The sequence below is a fragment of the Artemia franciscana genome, chromosome 11 (genome assembly GCF_032884065.1).
Source record: "Artemia franciscana chromosome 11, ASM3288406v1, whole genome shotgun sequence".
NCBI classification, from domain to species: domain Eukaryota; kingdom Metazoa; phylum Arthropoda; class Branchiopoda; order Anostraca; family Artemiidae; genus Artemia; species Artemia franciscana.
In genome coordinates, this window is record NC_088873.1 from 42,486,187 (window position 1) to 42,505,758 (window position 19,572).

At 31.1% G+C, this 19,572-nt stretch overlaps 1 protein-coding gene across 2 annotated transcripts in view; it reads left to right on the plus strand.

The window, feature by feature from the left end:
- LOC136033249 (IQ motif and SEC7 domain-containing protein 1-like) overlaps window positions 1-19,572 on the plus strand; it is a 359,466-nt gene that overhangs the window by 142,035 nt on the left and 197,859 nt on the right. The window lies entirely within an intron of this gene.

Below are 19,572 nucleotides of genomic sequence, written 5' to 3' on the forward strand. Positions count from 1 at the left end.
GCCTGTCTTCTATCCAATATTCTAATACGTTAGAGACATGGAAGAAATTGATAGGAGCTTCAGAAAAATTGTGTTACGCAATTAAGGCCTTGATCCACTCCTGAAACTGCCACTCATCTAACTCCATGACTTTCCAATACAGCAGAAAGACCATTATCTATGAATTTACCAAAAACTTCCATTGTCTGAAGATGTATCCCATCCCTCAATCTGAATATTATGAATACATTCTAGACCTCAAGTCATAATCAATAAAATATTCTACAGATTCTAATTTCCAATTGAAACTGTGATAATCATGAAGAAAATGGTGTCAATTTTTTTGTCTTATTTTCTTGCTCTCTACTTATGTCTGCCTATTTTACTCAAAATATTTTATTTCGCGTCTTCATATAGTTCCAGCGGAAAAAAACCTGATCCTTTTCCTTACGTATGCCAAGACGCTTTTCTGCTACTGTATGTCCGGACTGTGAATGTCCGAAATCGGGTTAATGTCGAAATTTATTCAATTAGCTTTGTCGATCAGCTTTTTCCGTCGTATGCAAGCTTCGATAGTAAAAGTTAAAGTTAGGCTATTAGGTTAAATTGAGTTATAAATGTCAGAAATGGGTTAAAACCCCAACGTAACCTAACTCGTCACCATCAAACCTTGCATAAAACTGAAAAAGTTTTCTGCAACGCTGACTAAATCCAAGGAGAAAAATAGGTATTTCGGACTTTCACCGGTGAATGTCGACATTCACCAATTTCGGACATTCACGATAACACTAATAACACAATTATAATAATTCTAAAATAAAAAACTAAATTTTATATACATAATAAATTTTATTTTAAGCAAATAATGCAGTTAAATATATGCTTAGTTTTACTGACACATTCGATTTTACGTCGGTTTATACTGTATGCCAATAGAGTTGTGTTATTTTCATATAGTTGGGTATGTTCATGAACTATTGTATTCATATACTTCATAAAAAAAATACCCTGATCATGTTTTGCACAAACTACTTTAATGCTACTTAATAAAACGATAGGAAGAACTTGATACCAAAATGGAATATATTTGGCTACCTCATCTATCTTATAAGCTGTCCTTGCTTCAAGGCGTTAATTATTATGCTTGTTTAGTCTAATGCTGGATTTGTATTGAAAAACTCGCCAAATCATCCAACATATTTGGCTGCTTAAGATTCTAGAGGCGTTATTAAAAAATAAAAAATCTACTTGACCTCTAAGAAAAGGCAGGTGGATGTGTTATTGCATGAATAAGTAGAAGTTAATGAGCTATCTCGATTTTTATTGAAAAACAAACGCTTGGTACAAATATTAGTCGCTACTAAATTCTCTAAGCTTTCCCACAGAACATCTCTGAAAGATGCAAAAAATCATTATTCTTAACGATATCAATCATCCATCTACGCAGGGTATGAATGCTAATTGCTATTATGCACTCTTTAGTTTCCTAGTAAACTAAAATGCATCGAGTTATTAAAGAGCAGTGTGTCGACCATGGCGGGGTGTCACAAATTTTAGAAATCACGTATACCATATGGCGCGTGACGAGCATAGCAAAAGTGTACCAAGTGTGATGGTACTGTGCTAAACGTTACGGGGACTGTACCACGCGTGACGGAGATGCGTCACATGGTGTAGAATTTTATGGTGAACATGACGCTCAGAGATGTACACCAGATGACGGAAAATAGGGTGAACCCTCTAACCATAGCATACTATATGATTTCTTCTGCTGGCATGATGGTGATACAAAATGGTGATCGCGAAATGAGTTTTAAGGGAACCCCTACGGGCCCTCTCAGGATTTCAGAAAAATTTGAAGAGAGCCATTTGAGTTAAAACGGTCAATAAATTCAGGAAACATATATTCAGGGGTGGCATAATCCTTGGAGCTCCAGGGGGAAGGAGCTATTCAAACACCTTGCTATTCAGCAAGGAGCTACTCAAATATTTCACCTTGTCCACATCCGTATTTGCAAGTATTTCGGCCTACATAATTTTAGGGCCAAAAGCGAGGCCTTTAGACCCCAGTATTCACTCCTTTTAGGCTTCATAAGTATAGGCAAGCTGCCACTATTTTGATTCTTGATAATTCAAGGATAATTGTGGGAGTGGTCTAAGATTATCAGATGACTTTTCTAAATCAAAACATGGCTAATAAACATTTCATACATGGTATTTGACTTCCATCATAGTTGAAATTTAAGGGTTTTTGGAGTCACTAATTAACAATGTGGGGGTCTTTCCTACAGTCCATTCTTTGGGTATGAATCTCCAATAACTCAAGTAGGCCATTTAAAACCAAGCCCTCGTTGATAAATAATACAACTTGTATAAATTATACAAGCTCTGCACTTTACGGCAAGACTGTCTAATCAATTCTAAATATTTTGGCCATCCAAATTAAAAAAGTTTATAATAATAATTTATTTGAACCTTCTATACCTGGCACGTACGCAGGAGGGTGGGGGCTTCGCCCCCCCCCCCCGAAATTTTGTGCAATGTTAAATTTCCCCATGGTTTCTTGGGATTTTTGGCAAAAGTAGGATATTTATTAAGACTCTAGATACAAATGTGAAGCCTTTTTTGGTGGATTTCACAGCATGCAATTACCCGGTGAAGTCACTGCCCAATTATTAACCCATTTTCTTTCTAACTTTTTACCCTCTTTGAAGTAATTAGCAATCGTACTGTTATTTTTATTTTATTTTTTTTTTTTTTGTAAAGAGAGTTTGCTTTCCACAGCAAAATAGAATTATCCTTCGTGTTAGGGCATTTACCCCCCCCCCCTTTTCAGGATAAAGTGCAGCTTTTAATGGATCAATTTTGGAAACTATCATTCTTCATTAAAATCTACGTTTTGCAATAAAGAACTACCCCTCACAGCACCCATATTGCACTGTTAACCCCAAAATTTCCCTTTCAGTGGGATATAATAGATTAATCACTAGTTCGAAATCGCCTGAACATAACCGGAGCCTAAAACGTACTTTTGAGGCTTCAGTCTTCAGTCTCCCCCCCCCCATCCGCTACAATACTACTGATTAAAGTTAATCTGTATTTTCCGATATACGTGATTTTTGCATTACTAAATAAAAAAGTGCTACTTTATATCTGCTGTTTCGAAGATTTTGCCCCCCCCCCCGAAAAATTTTTCTGCGTACCTGCCTGTTCTATACATACAAAAATGCACTTAGAGGAGTATGGAAAAGAAATATAAATAATAAAAAAACTTATCATTACAAACACTAAAAAATACACCAACAATAACTCACAAACGATTAATACACCCCAACGGAAAATCTACGACTAACTTAGATCGCTGTCTGAATCTGCTTTCTAAGACATCCATCTTATCACATATCTCAAAAACTTCGTAACGTTTTGAGATATAATTGTTACGGGATCTAACAGGAACACGAAAAAAATACTTACAAAATTTGAAAAGACAGACTGAATTTGTTGACGTTCTGACGAGGTAAAAAACTTCCATAATGGCACCAAAAAAAATGCATGGAGAGCAAAAAGTGAGTTATAAAGACAACCAAGCGTTGGCTTTATATTAACCAAGACGAGATTGGGTGATCCTTCAAGGAACCAAATCTCCTTGAGCTTCATTTCCTAATTCATAAGTAATCTGTTTATTTGAATTATGTGAAAGACGAAATAGGATGCTTTCTTCTCTATGGTTTTTATGACACATCAGCCGGTCTTTCGAATTTTCCCGAAAGTCTGATGGTCATTTCCTTAATTTTACTTGTTTATTTACTTAAGGTTTATTTTCCCTGTACAAGATTTAGGCAGGCTGTGTTTCTGCAGGTCTACTATTTTAATATTTCAACGTAAAACGACGATTTTGCAATTGTTTGTTTAATAGCATACGTCGATCAAATACGTTTCTGAAATTTTGTTTTGGATTTTGTTTTAAATTAAAAATATGCTGAAAATATGTCAAAAATATGCGAAAAGAGGGAAGTTAATATAATATTGAAGCAGGTTTAGAGATTCCTTGGGCCGAGGCACAATGACAAAAAAGTGACGCATCTTGGAAATTGGGGACATAAAAAGGCAAAAAAGGGCACATTTCATAAATTTATGACATAAAGCGAAATACTTTCCAACTATATATATATATATATACATATATATATATATATATATATATATATATATATATATATATATATATATATATATATATATATATATATATATATATATATATATATATTGGTTTAAAAGTCACTTTTCCCCAAAGTAGTTCTTTTTTCTTTTCTTTTTTTAACATCCAGGTTTTGCCAGAGATTTCGTAACTACAAGATTTTCTCCAAAATAAGGAATTTACGTGTTTATATGGCCTTCATGCTTTTTCACATAAAAAGTCATTTTATGTGAATGTTTTATATGGAATTTTTTCGTTTTCATTGTATTTGATGTTAACTGGTCGCTTTGAAAGAGGTATACAAAGCATCATTTGGTCCCTATTACAGTGAGTAAAAAAAAAACTTCTAGTTTTTGAGATTTCAAGATAGAGACATTTTAGCTAAAAGTGCCATATTTTCGGATCCGAAGGGGACATATTCATGGAGCAAAACGTTGGCAACCCTGATTACAGCTGTAAGTTTCTCACAAAGTCGCACGTTTCAGAGGAAGCTATAACTTTAGTTACTGAGATACCTGGTGAAGTAAGACACAAAGAGACAAAGTACATTAGGACCATGAAAGAAGACGAATTAAAAGCAACAAAACTAGCAAAGGAAACGAAAAAAAGGGTACGAAACTGTAGGAAAGACAAAAAAAACTCTACGGGCATACACGTAACTTCAGTTGTTGTTTTTTTGCTTATTTTAAATAATAGAATTTTTTTTAAATAAATAAACGAATTTTCTTATTTGATATAGAAGTTAGATTCACCATACACACTGACGAAGGGACCTTCGCTTGAGTAAAAATCGTCTGCATAAGCAGAGAGCGATATATTCTGAGACCTTTACCTTAATGTTTCAAACGAACCATATTAAATTCGTCAACAGCAGCTGAATGTTTTCGTCTAGATATAAGGACGATAATGTCGACAGAATGGGTGCTATAGATGAAGTTTCCATAGGGATGAGAAGGTGAACTTTCATCCGTGCCTGCCAGCTTCTTAGAACTGCTTATTGACACGGCCAGGACAGAGAAAATAGATTCATAGTAGGCACACTACTGATCCTCAGGGATTTTGTTTCCTCATTGAAATTCCTCTAGCGTAATTTGAAAAGAAAATTAAATTAGAACAACCGATTCTATGCAACAGAGATCACAGAACCAGAGCTTAAATAGTAATTGATTATACATCCATGTTGTTTTAGTTCATAAATATGGCTACTACTGGAGAGTTGAAAAATTATCCGCCCCTTACCAAAATTGACAAAAAAAAGTTGGAGATGCTCTCAATTTTTCGTAAAGCAAATATAACTTGATAAAAACAAAAACCAAGGTTATTTGAATGAAAGGCAATTCATTAAAACTTAGGCAGCGGAAGGCACAAATAATTATGACAGCCGAAACAATTACATTACCAGCTAATGTATTACTTTAGTTTTGTCACTCGTGTTCAAGTTTGATTTATAATGTATTTCCGACGAGTCGAAAAATTCAGTATTTTTCATAAATATTCATAATTTATGTTATAGCTGTTATAATTTCAGTTGGTTATAAAGGCCATCGTCTTGCTGAGGACGGCCCTTGGACATAGGGTCAAAATATTCATTGTAATTAGTTTGCCATTGTCTTGCGTAAAGAAGTCCCTATTGTTCTTCTTGTTTTTTGGTGTCTGTTAAAACGGTTGTTATAAATGTTTCGTTGTAGCTATTATGTCAAATATATGAAAACGTCGAATAAGCATTATGAAGGAATTATTTGAAAATTTCATATTTTCCAACTCCAGCTGCAACAACTCAATATATTAAACCAACTCAGAAAGTTGTCAAAAGCAAGAAAATCAATTCTTAATGAGAATAGCCCTTTGTCCGTTTATTACCAATCTATATAACCCTTGCCTTCTTCCCTAGGATCGTATCCTGGATTTTGTTTGGAGGGATCTTATAAAAAAAAATCTACCTGTGGACATTCATTACATTTATTTTTTTATGTATTGCAATGTATTCTTGCACTCTTGCTACTTTTGTGTGAGTCAGACAAAATTTTTGAGGGGATTCAAACATGGTCCCCTCTCTCTTTGTATAGTCCATTCTCATCCCCATCGAGAAAAATATTATTAACCTTACTTTTTCAACATGGGCTCTCCCCTGAATTTCTCATATGTTTCCATTCATTTTCATTATGTTCACTCCCATTATTATTTCTGATTTGTCATTATTATTATATTGAAATCGGAAAGTAGTTGGTATACATTTATATTTGACCAATAAGGGTGGATTAAGAGGAATAGTTCTCATTTATCAAGGAAGAAAAAATACTGTCTAATGCAAATTTAATGAAGAAAAAACGCTGTAAAAATTCCATGGGATTCCATTCCAGCTTCAAAACCGTTTTTTTTTAATATAACTTGGAAGTATAATTAGAAACCATTTTTCAAACTTAACATTAACCGTTTTTTATTATAATTAGTCTTTTTGTTTATTGTCAACTTTAACGTGCCAAAACTATTTTTTCAAATTTGGCTGCTATTTTTACCTCATCAGAGCCAAGGACTTCACATGTGGGACGTAGTGACTGGGGGGGGGGGGGGTGAATATTAAAAGACATTTAAATTCTTGGCAAAATTATCTTCCTGGTTCCAGCAGTAGCGAATTTTGCTCTTGCAAAATATTCTGCCGAAAATTTGCTACACGGGCGGAGCTTAAAAACAAGACATTTAGAAAGGTTAGAACGACTTAGTTTGACTTTTTCCAATCAACCATTTAAAAGAATTCAAACAGTCATCAAATTTTCTTTTGCCATATTTCCTTGCTTTAATCGAATTCAACGATTCTTGAAGATTGGAACTAGGGAGATTTTTAGCGACTTGCTTTGGAATTAGAGTTGGGAGTCGGCTACCCTCAATTTACTCAGGAGTCAGCGAAAATAAAGACTTACTGACTCCATTTTCTTTTTGGGAAAAATCTTTTTTTGGGAAAAAAATCGTGGCATAATCTTTTGATCACTGAAATAGGCCTCTTGAATGTGTATCAGGCCCTAAAATCTAAAAGATTTCCAGTTTGAAAATTTACATTTAAAAAATAAAGAACAAACTTCTGTAATAGAGGCGGTGCCCCCACTTTAGAAATCGCGTACACCAGGTGGCGTATGCCAGGCGTGGCTAAAGTGTGTCAAGCGTACCGGAACTGTGCGATACACTTGGCGTTCCGAGATGTTCACCATATGGTGGAAAAGGGGACGCCCTCTCGTTTAATGTTTTTAGATTATGGTAACCTCTGAAAAATGTTCCTGTTCTAAAAAATAATACTGCTACAAGAGTTTATTATACATTATTTTTCAAGCTGCAATTTTAAATTATTAATTCAGCCATTATTTTTCACATAACTAATAAAACTATCGAAGCTAAGATTGATAGTGTTGTTGTTTTCAATTTCTTTGGAATTAGCCTATCTTCGATCCTAGATGCGTACACAGTTCTTATTCGTGCATCTTAGACAACTACATGTTACTAGATTGATTAAATAGCTTAAAAACCAAATGGGCCGAGAAGCAGTCTTCGAAAGTAACCAAGAAACGGAAAGCTGCGTTCTATCTCTTCAAAAAGAAAAAAAGCTATTTTTACTTAAGGGAAGAATTACTATTTTGAATTTTGCACTTGAAAAAATATTTCTATAATATTTTCTTTTGAAATTCTTTCGTTAAAACTTCTTAGACATTATCCCATTCTACAAAATTACTCCGTTTCAAGTGTCTATATACTTTTTAAGTGGCATTTTCCAACCAGGAAATTAAGCCACATTTTTTTAACCAATCGAAAAGTTATTGTTCCTAATTTCTTTGGAATTACCCTATCTTCAAACCTAGACGTCTAGAAAAATTCTTATTCGCGTATCCTAGACAACCACGTACCACTAGATTGATTAAGTAATTTAAAAGAAGAGGGGGTGAAAAGCAGGGGATTTTTTTCACTTGGTTATTTATGTCTTGCTTTCTGTAAGGGAAAAAGTTTCTTATGAGAATGGTAAATAAGCTTTCTCCTTTGAGTTTGTTTGATTCTTTCTCAGAGGGTACTACGAAGAAAAATTGTAAAACGTAGCCTTTAGACAGTGCTAGCTATTTATTATAGGCGTGAGATAATATTTTATAATATTTTACATTTTAAGAAACATATAATTTTATATGTTATATAACATATAATATTTTAAGAGCCAGCAATTTACTAAGAAAAGGTTTCGAGAGGAAGAAGATCAACATAGTAAAATATTAAAACATACGGAACATAAATTCATGGTTATATGATAATCTATAACAATATAGTTATATGAACATTTATATAGTTATATACACATGTATAGAACATATGGAACATTGTTAGTTTGTTTTTTTTGTATCCCTACACTTGACAAATAAAACGTTTCGTATTATGCTTTATATCTTTTGAGCATTTTCCAAATGGCATGGATTAATTACCATACCGTAACACATTTAAAGACAAAACCTTTTTTCATTGTGTTTTTTACGAAGAAAAGGTCAGATGAACCTGTCAATTGTAAACCTTGCCTTCTGATGCTGAGTTGAAAAAACACTTTTCTCGCAAATTCATTGGCTGATTAGCTTGTCGTTATGTCCATAAGACAAAAAAAAAAGAAAAAGCAAAATAGGGCTACAGACTTCAAGTCATGGTTTAGGTTGACAAGTTCTGCAAATTTATCACAATTTCACAGATTTTGTGGTTCTTCTAATGATTTTCATACCTGCAACCAATTCCTTATTTTTGGGGGGAGGGTACGAAAAAAAATTAAAAAAGCATCAAAATTTTTTTAATGCATTTTGTTACATTTTTACCAGCCGGACAAATTTTTTTTAGGGGGATCAATCCCCCTAAGCCCCCCCCCTAATCCTGAATACGGCCTTGCCTACAATGATTTTTCTGGCTGTTTTTCTGTTGTATTCATATTTGAGTGTGATTCCTAGTCATTGAAAGCAATTTTAAGGTTTGAAATAAAGAAAAGCTACGTCTAAAATCCCAGCAAAATAGAAAGAAGTTTTTTTATGGCAAGAAATCCATTTTTAATTTTATGTTTGAAAAAAGACCTTTCCGGTATTTTTTCTGTTAAAAAATCAGCTTTAAAGTTCCTCAAACATTTTTCTAGTCTATAGATGCATACATCTTTAATTATTTGTTATGTGATGTTGAACTTCTTTGTTTAACTTCTTTGTAATTAACCCGCTTTTAAAGCCATAAGTGCACAAAAAATTCATGTTCATGCATCCTAGACAACTACGGGGTACATGATTTATTAAGTAATTTAAAAAGAAGAGGGGGCAAAATGCTGGGGATTTTTTTTTTACTTGGTTATTTATGACATGCTTTCAGTAAGGGGGAAAGTTTCGTTTGAGAATGGGAAATAAGCTTTCCCTTTTCCAATTATCTTGAGTTTGTTTGATTCTCTCTCAGGGGGTACTGCAAAGATAAATTAAAAAACACAGTCCTTAAATAGTGCTAGCTATTAATTATAGACGTGAGAAGTTTTTAAAGCCAGTGATTAAGAAAAGGCTCTAAGAGGAAAATAAGAAAATCAACATAATAAATTATTGCAACATTTGGTTAGTGTTTTTTTTTCAGCTCTTAACTGGTAGGCTCTGCACTGGCAAGTAATTCTGCACCAAATCCTTATATTCCTTTAGCATTATTAATTCTATTCTAATATAAAATTGTACTGCCTTTATTAATAGCCTGGTCTGTAACATAATTAAAGACAAAAGCCCAGTTTCTTTTTTGTGTTTTAACCAGATTTCACGCATATACGATTATTCGCAGATAATAGCGATTATCCGGCCAGAGTGTAGTATGTTTTTCTGATAAAAGGTATCCTGTTTTCGGAACTCTTTTCCAAGTTCATGAATTCGGAACTGTTTTCCAAGTTCGTGAATCTTAACTTTTTCTTAAATAAATCACATCTGAATAAATGATATGCAAGACAAAATAGACATCGAAAAATCGGTCTTGATCCTAAAGAAGGTGTAGGTTGCATATAAGACAGGTCTATCGATCTTTGCTTAAAGAAAAAGAACCCTTATTTTTTATTGGCCCTTATTGGCCTTTATCAATAAGGGTCGGTCTTTTACCCTTATTGGCCCTTATTTTTAAGTTCGAGTCTGCTTCTTTGACAATAAGTTTTGAAGACAGAATTTCTTTTTTAAATTGTAACACATATTTTGTAAATTTGAAACGTGAGTATTTTTAAGGATAAATGATTTATTCAAATGGATGTTCTAAGATGAAAACCATTATGTCAACAGCAAGGCCGTATCCAGGGTGGTTTAGGGTATGACCCCCTCCCCCCAAAAAAATTTCGACTCGCAAAAACATACCAGAATACATATAAACATATTTTTTATATGTTTCTTAAACTTTTTTGTATTGCAACCCCCTCCCCTGACCAAATTCCTGGATGCACTCTTAGTCGATGGATAAAGATACTGAAAACTAACACCATTGCCAGTCGCCCAGTTCGTAACGCTGGACTGGAAGAAAGAAAAGATGCTGCAACTGCAGGTTACAGTTTATGCTTACTTCAAGCTTCACGTTCATCGCGGTCATCACACTTTCCATCTCCATTCATCACACTTTTAGTGATTTTGTTCTCTTTCTCGTTACGTTTTTGCCTCTAGCGTTTTTTGTATTTTTTAACTGCTTACAAACTTTGTTGAAATTTGTTGCTTTAAGTAACACTTACAAAGTTATAAAAATATATATTTAAAATCACTCTAAAAAGGCAAACAAAAAATTTTTGTATGGTTAATCCTTTGAAGACCAGTGAGTTTTGATATAAAAAAGAAGCCAAACTGAGAGTAACATTTGTATGTTTTTGTTTTCATCTTTGTTATTAGAGATTTTTCAGTGATTTTTACTCAGCTTAAACTAAAGTTACCCTCATGCCCATGGAGAATAAATACAGCGTCACAGAGCATCAGTTTTAAGCCCTAAGAAATTAGTTTGAACTTTGAAGCTTTACACAGAGAAAATTGTCCTAAGCCAGAATCTGATCTAGCCAAGGGTCGAAGTGCGAATCTCGGCCCTTTTGGGCTTATGATAGCCGCTTTTTCGAAATAAAATCTCATCTTATCTTACATCCTTCCTGTGAGTACCGGATGACTCCTAATTTCTTGCCTACTCAATATCCTTTACTAAAACCCTCCTTGTCACAAGCTCCTTGTGAGGGGGGGGGGACTTATCTTGCATGTGATGTTAAGAATTATGTGCAATCGTTTAGGCCTACTACATCTGGAAAGAAATAATGTTGCAAGCACATCATTTAAATTTCGAATGATTTAAGGTCCGCAATGTTTTAACGACAATGAATTCAACGTTACAGCCATTACGCCAAGAGTGTATTCGTAGTCATAAGATTCATGAATGATCGGCTACGCTACCTCGGAAAAACGTTTCTTTTGGCGCTTGAAAGTTCACCACAGCAAATAACGCATGGGTACACTTCAGCGCTGCAGTGGCCGTAAAATTGGGTTCCATCAACAAGTATGGCCGAGCCATTATGCTTTAGACCGGGGTTGCAACCCCTTGTGATTTTATCACTATTTCTAGTGGTTTTTTATATTGCCTAAACAAAAATTCACTAGATCAGCGCATAAATTACTAGATTATTGAAGAAAATCACTATATAAACCAAAAAATCACTAAAATCTTGTGATTTTTTCCTCACTGGTTAGCAACCCTGCTTTAGACACATCTGTGGATAAAACAAATTTATAAAAATTTATATACATAAAACAAATTTATATATCTGTGGATAAAACAAATTTATAAAAATTTATATACATAAAACAAATTTATATATCTGTGGATAAAACACATTTATAAAAATTTATATACATAAAACAAATTTATATATCTGTGGATAAAACAAATTTATAAAATTTATATACATAAAACAAGTTTATATATCTGTGGATAAAACAAATTTATAAAAATTTATATACATAAAACAAATTTATATATCTGTGGATAAAACAAATTTATAAAAATTTATATACATAAAACAAGTTTATATATCTGTGGTTAAAACAAATTTATAAAAATTTATATACATAAAACAAGTTTATATATCTGTGGATAAAACAAATTTATAAAAATTTATATACATAAAACAAGTTTATATATCTGTGGATAAAACAAATTTATAAAAATTTATATACATAAAACAAATTTATATATCTGTGGATAAAACAAATTTATAAAAATTTATATACATAAAACAAATTTATATATCTGTGGATAAAACAAATTTATAAAAATTTATATACATAAAACAAGTTTATATATCTGTGGATAAAACAAATTTATAAAATTTATATACATAAAACAAATTTATATATCTGTGGATAAAACAAATTTATAAAAATTTATATACATAAAACAAATTTATATATCTGTGGATAAAACAAATTTATAAAAATTTATATACATAAAACAAATTTATATATCTGTGGATAAAACAAATTTATAAAAATTTATATACATAAAACAAATTTATATATCTGTGGATAAAACAAATTTATAAAAATTTATATACATAAAACAAATTTATATATCTGTGGATAAAACAAATTTATAAAAATTTATATACATAAAACAAATTTATATATCTGTGGATAAAACAAATTTATAAAAATTTATATACATAAAACAAATTTATATATCTGTGGATAAAACAAATTTATAAAAATTTATATACATAAAACAAATTTATATATCTGTGGATAAAACAAATTTATAAAAATTTATATACATAAAACAAATTTATATATCTGTGGATAAAACAAATTTATAAAAATTTATATACATAAAACAAATTTATATATCTGTGGATAAAACAAATTTATAAAAATTTATATACATAAAACAAATTTATATATCTGTGGATAAAACAAATTTATAAAAATTTATATACATAAAACAAATTTATATATCTGTGGATAAAACAAATTTATAAAAATTTATATACATAAAACAAATTTATATATCTGTGGATAAAACAAATTTATAAAAATTTATATACATAAAACAAATTTATATATCTGTGGATAAAACAAATTTATAAAAATTTATATACATAAAACAAATTTATATATCTGTGGATAAAACAAATTTATAAAAATTTATATACATAAAACAAATTTATATATCTGTGGATAAAACAAATTTATAAAAATTTATATACATAAAACAAATTTATATATCTGTAGATAAAACAAATTTATAGAAACTTATATACATAAAACAAGTTTATATATCTGTGGATAAAACAAATTTACGCACGATTACTGTGTCAGTGATGTAACTCGTTAGCAGTTTGGTGAGTTGGGCTATGTTCAACTTTGGGGTATAGTTTTGATGATTTACCAATAAGAGTGAATATTTTAGCCACATTGTTTTAATTCATCACCAATTTTTCTATCTATATTCAGAATGTGACAAAAGATACGAAGATTCACTATTAGTTTATAATCCTTGCAGGGGCATCGTTTTGTGGGGAACGGGGGGGGGCAGCTGCACCATCTAATAATTTGGAGGAAAAATACTATATAGCCCCTTTTCCTTGACTAGATGGATATGGACCCCTCTCCCCCCAATAGAAATACTGGAGCTGCGCCCCTTAATCCTAGAAAACTAAATTTTAAACCATGTTCCCGTTAATTCAATTTTTGGGTGTTCTAGTACAAGTCTTATTTTCTTTCAAATCATTCGTAAACTTTAAAAAATTCCATTTTTTAAAATTTCGGTTACTGTTGAGCCGGGTCGCTCCTTGCTACAGTTCGTTACCGCGAACTGTTTGACAAGTTGCATTCGAACTTAGCGTTTGTTTATTTAATACCATGTCCCATTTGAACAATGTTTCGCTAAGTTCAGCAATAGAAATGAATTCATGCATTTCTCTCCACTTGGCGATTTCTCGAAGTCTGACGTTTCCTTCAGTAAAAGTTTTCCCTATTTGTTTCCTAAGCGTGTCTCATCCATGATATTGATTAGCTATGAGTCATAGTCAAGATTGTGACTCACTTCTGAAAGATAAAATTCGGAAAAAACATTCACCATACGGAAGTATTTATGAATGGAAGGTAACGGAAAATTTATACCTTCATCATATTAGTACGTATCCGGATGAGTAGGGAGCTCTTAATCATACTTACTGTTTGATATACACATAAAGGGGGTTCAAATATTCTAATTTAACAATAAGAGATAAAATCAAGCATTTCTTGGGTTGCCAATTACGAGTTAAAAGTAATTCACATCATTCTTACGATATTAACCTTATAAAAGATTTCATGCTTTCTCATATTGAAGTCTTTGGCCTAATGAAGAGGTTATTTTCTTGATTTCGACAATATCTTTGGTGGATTGAATCCAGGGTGGATTTTGATAGGGAAAAGAATAATTACCCTCTACTGCTACTGTACGTCTAATAATAGTGATTTATTTATAACCCGTTAAAATAGCAGGGAATAATTTGCTATGAGGTAAGGAGGGTAACAACCCCCAAAACCTAGTTTGCTCCCCCCCCCCAGCTGAAATTAATTTTTTTAAAAATAGCCTCATAATTCAAGCATCCAGAGAAATGGCCAGTTTTTTTGGTTCATCTCTGCCTTTATGGTCCTGTATGGTCATTTTTCAGTTTTCACTGTCATTTTCACTTAATTTGGGCATTTTGGGTTCAGTTTTGCCCCCCCCCCTCCTCCTAGAATTTTAACAAAAATACGCCACTGTACAAAAAAAGTGGAGTGTCAAGAAGAAAAGAACCATGCACGTCAAAAAAGAAAATTGCACCAGACGAGTGAGGGCACTATGGGTCGGCAGATAGTTGTAATCACGTTAAGGTTCCGTAGTAGGCTAGTAGGCTCCGTAGGTTTCAAACTGATGTCAAAGAGTCTTCCAAATCAATGATAGCTGCACTATATATATATAAATATTTCCTTTTCTGTCTAGTACTTACGTGTAATTGAAGTATAAATAAGAGTTCAATTAGCCAAGCGAAAAAAATGTTAAAGCGTTCGCTTCGCGTTAAAAATTATTGAAAATTGCTTTGCAAAAATATTGTGTTTTTTGCTCATTTTTTCACACAGTTATATAACTGAATTAAGTCGTTCTTTCGTTTTTTGCCTGGTGTTTCTTTGTGGGTTCACCAAAAAAAAGTGGAGTGTCAAAAAGAAAAGAACCAAGCACGTCAAACAAGAAAAAATTGCACCAACGAGTAAGGGCACTATGTGTCGGCAGACAGTTGTAGGCTAAGTACATTAAGGTAGTTTGCTAGTAAGCTCCGTAGGTTTCAAACTGATGTCAAAGAGTCTTCCAAATCAATGGTAGCTGCACTATATATATATATATATATATATATATATATATATATATATATATATATATATATATATATATATATATATAAATATTTCCTTTTCTGTCTAGTACTTACGTGTAATTGAAGTATAAATAAGAGTTCACCTAAAAGTTCACCTCTTTGTGAGTTCACCTAAAAAAAAAAACGGAGTGTCAATTTCATTAAGGTAGTTTGCTAGTAAGCTCCAGAGGTTTCAAAGTGGTGTCAAAGAGTCTTCCAAATCAATGGTAGCTGCACTATATATATATATATATATATATATATATATATATATATATATATATATATATATATATATATATATATATATATATAAATATTTCCTTTTCTGTCTAGTACTTACGTGTAATTGAAGTATAAATAAGAGTTCACCTAAAAGTTCACCTCTTTGTGAGTTCACCTAAAAAAAAAAGGAGTGTCAAGTACATTAAGGTAGTTTGCTAGTAAGCTCCGTAGGTTTCAAACTGATGTCAAAGAGTCTTCCAAATCAATGGTAGCTGCACTATATATATATATCTATATATATAAAAATAAGTTGTCTGTGTGTGGATCTGTGGATCTGTGGATCAGGTGACGTCACCTGAAAAAACTGGATCAGGTGACGTCAAAACTGAAAAAACTAAAAAAAGGCAAAAACTACAAAAAAAACTAAAAACTAATAAAAAAAATAAAAAAGCTAAAAAACTAAACAAACTAAAAAAAGGCAAAAACTACAAAAAAACTAAAAACTAATAAAAAAGCTAAAAAACTAAAAAAACTAAAAAAAGGCAAAAACTACAAAAAAAACTAAAAACTAATAAAAAAAATAAAAAAGCTAAAAAACTAAAAAAACTAAAAAAAGGTAAAAAACTAAAAAAACTAAAAACTAAAAAAAAGGAAAAAACTGAAAAATAAGCTAAAATAAAGGTAAAAACCAATAAAAAACTAAAAAAAAAACTGAAAAAACTAAAAAAAGGCAAAAACTACAAAAAAAACTAAAAACTAATAAAAAAAGTAAAAAAGCTAAAAAACTAAAAAAACTAAAAAAACTAAAAAAAGGTAAAAAACTAAAAAAAATAAAAAATAAAAAAAAATAAAAAAAAGGAAAAAACTGAAAAATAAGCTAAAATAAAGGTAAAAACCAATAAAAAACTAAAAAGAAAAAAAGGAAAAAACTAAAAAAAATTTTCATCTAAAAAACTAAAAAAAACTAAAAAAGGTAAAAACTAAAAGAACTAAAAAAGAAAAAAATAAATGACGACACTCAAAGAGAAAGCGACCAGGACAAAAGGAATGTTCGATTAGCAATCAACAAAGCACCGGGACACAGGGAGTATAAATGACGACCAGGACATAAGTAAAAAAAAAACTAACAAAACTAAAAAGAAGGTAAAAACTACAAAAAAACTAAAAAGAAAAAAACTAAAAAAAGGCAAAAACTACAAAAAAAACTAAAAACTAATAAAAAAGCTAAAAAACTAAAAAAACTAAAAAAAGGCAAAAACTACAAAAAAAACTAAAAACTAATAAAAAAGCTAAAAAACTAAAAAAACTAAAAAAAACTAAAAACTAAAAAAAAACTAAAAAAAAGGAAAAAACTGAAAAATAAGCTAAAATAAAGGTAAAAACCAATAAAAAACTAAAAAAAAACTGAAAAAACTAAAAAAAGGCAAAAACTACAAAAAAAACTAAAAACTAATAAAAAAAGTAAAAAAGCTAAAAAACTAAAAAAAATAAAAAAACTAAAAAAAGGTAAAAAACTAAAAAAAAATAAAAAATAAAAAAAACTAAAAAAAGGAAAAAACTGAAAAATAAGCTAAAATAAAGGTAAAAACCAATAAAAAACTAAAAAGGAAAAAAGGAAAAAACTAAAAAAAATTTTCATCTAAAAAACTAAAAAAACTAAAAAAGGTAAAAACTAAAAGAACTAAAAAAGAAAAAAATAAATGACGACACTCAAAGAGAAAGCGACCAGGACAAAAGGAATGTTCGATTAGCAATCAACAAAGCACCGGGACACAGGGAGTATAAATGACGACCAGGACATAAGTAAAAAAAAAAACTAACAAAACTAAAAAGAAGGTAAAAACTACAAAAAAACTAAAAAGAAAAAAAACTAAAAACTAATAAAAAAACTAAAAAATCTAAAAATCTAAATAAACTAAAAAAGAAAAAAAAAGGAAAAAAATAAAGGAGAAAAACAAAACTAAAAAACGAATGTATATACAGACCGGGACACCGGGATACAAATGACGACCGGGACACAGGGAATATAAATGACGACCGGGACACAGGGACACAACTACAACGGGGACACCGGGGGAAACAGGGGGATATAAATGACGACCGGGACACCGGGACAGGGAATGGTCGATTAGCAATCACCATCAACAAAGCTCAAGGGCAATCATTAGAATCATGAGGTATAGATCTGAATACAGATTGTTTTCCCATGGACCATTATATGTTGCATGTTCAAGAGTCGGTAAACCTGACAATCTATTTATATGCAAAGACAATGGGACAGCAAAGAATGTTGTATATTCGCAAGTTTTACGTAGTTAAAACCATATATATATATATATATATATATATATATATATATATATATATATATATATATATATATATATATATATATATATATATATATATATATATATCTATCTATATTCACAGGTGGGACATAGGGACACAACTACAATGGCGCGTAACTATTATGGCGCGTAACGACTTACGCGCGCGGGGGGGCTTGGGGGGGGGGGGGGCGAAGCGCCCCCACCAACTAGGTGTTGGGGTGGCGCGAAGCGCCACCCCAACAGCTAGTATATATATATATATATATATATATATATATATATATATATATATATTTCCTTTTCTGTCTAGTACTTACGTGTAATTGAAGTATAAATAAGAGTTCACCTAAAAGTTCACCTCTTTGTGAGTTCACCTAAAAAAAAAACGGAGTGTCAAGTTCATTAAGGTAGTTTGCTAGTAAGCTCCAGAGGTCTCAAAGTGGTGTCAAAGAGTCTTCCAAATCAATGGTAGCTGCACTATATATATATATATATATATATATATATATATATATATATATATATATATATATATATATATATATATATATATATATATATATATATATATATATATATATATATATATATATATATATATATATAAATATTTCCTTTTCTGTCTAGTACTTACGTGTAATTGAAGTATAAATAAGAGTTCACCTAAAAGTTCACCTCTTTGTGAGTTCACCTAAAAAAAAAAAGGAGTGTCAAGTACATTAAGGTAGTTTGCTAGTAAGCTCCGTAGGTTTCAAACTGATGTCAAAGAGTCTTCCAAATCAATGGTAGCTGCACTATATATATATATATATATATATATATATATATATATATATATATATATATATATATATATATATATATATATATATATATATATATATATATATATATATATATTTCCTTTTCTGTCTAGTACTTACGTGTAATTGAAGTATAAATAAGAGTTCACCTAAAAGTTCACCTCTTTGTGAGTTCACCTAAAAAAAAGCGGAGTGTCAAGTACATTAAGGTAGTTTGCTAGTAAGCTCCAGAGGTTTCAAAGTGGTGTCAAAGAGTCCTTACTTACATTATTGCAAATCTGTCTAATAAAAAACCCATCAAAATTCTAGAACATTCATTCGCCCACTCTCTTCTCAACATTCTGGATTTACCAAGGCACGCTATAAAATACAAACGGTTAGTGCTTGATGAGATCACTATCTAATAGACATATATCAAAGCAGAAATTGTCTTTTTAAGCAAAAATTGCAACTCGTAACCATAATAGCTTCTATTCTTAATTGTGAGTTTGGGCCGATTCTATTCGACTATGACTAAGGATTTATGAATATTCGTGAAAGTTTTCCATGCTCTGTATTTGGAGGGAATAAGCCCCAAAAAGTATCTTAATGATGAACTAGCCTAAAGCCCCATTTATCAGCTTCATTTTATAA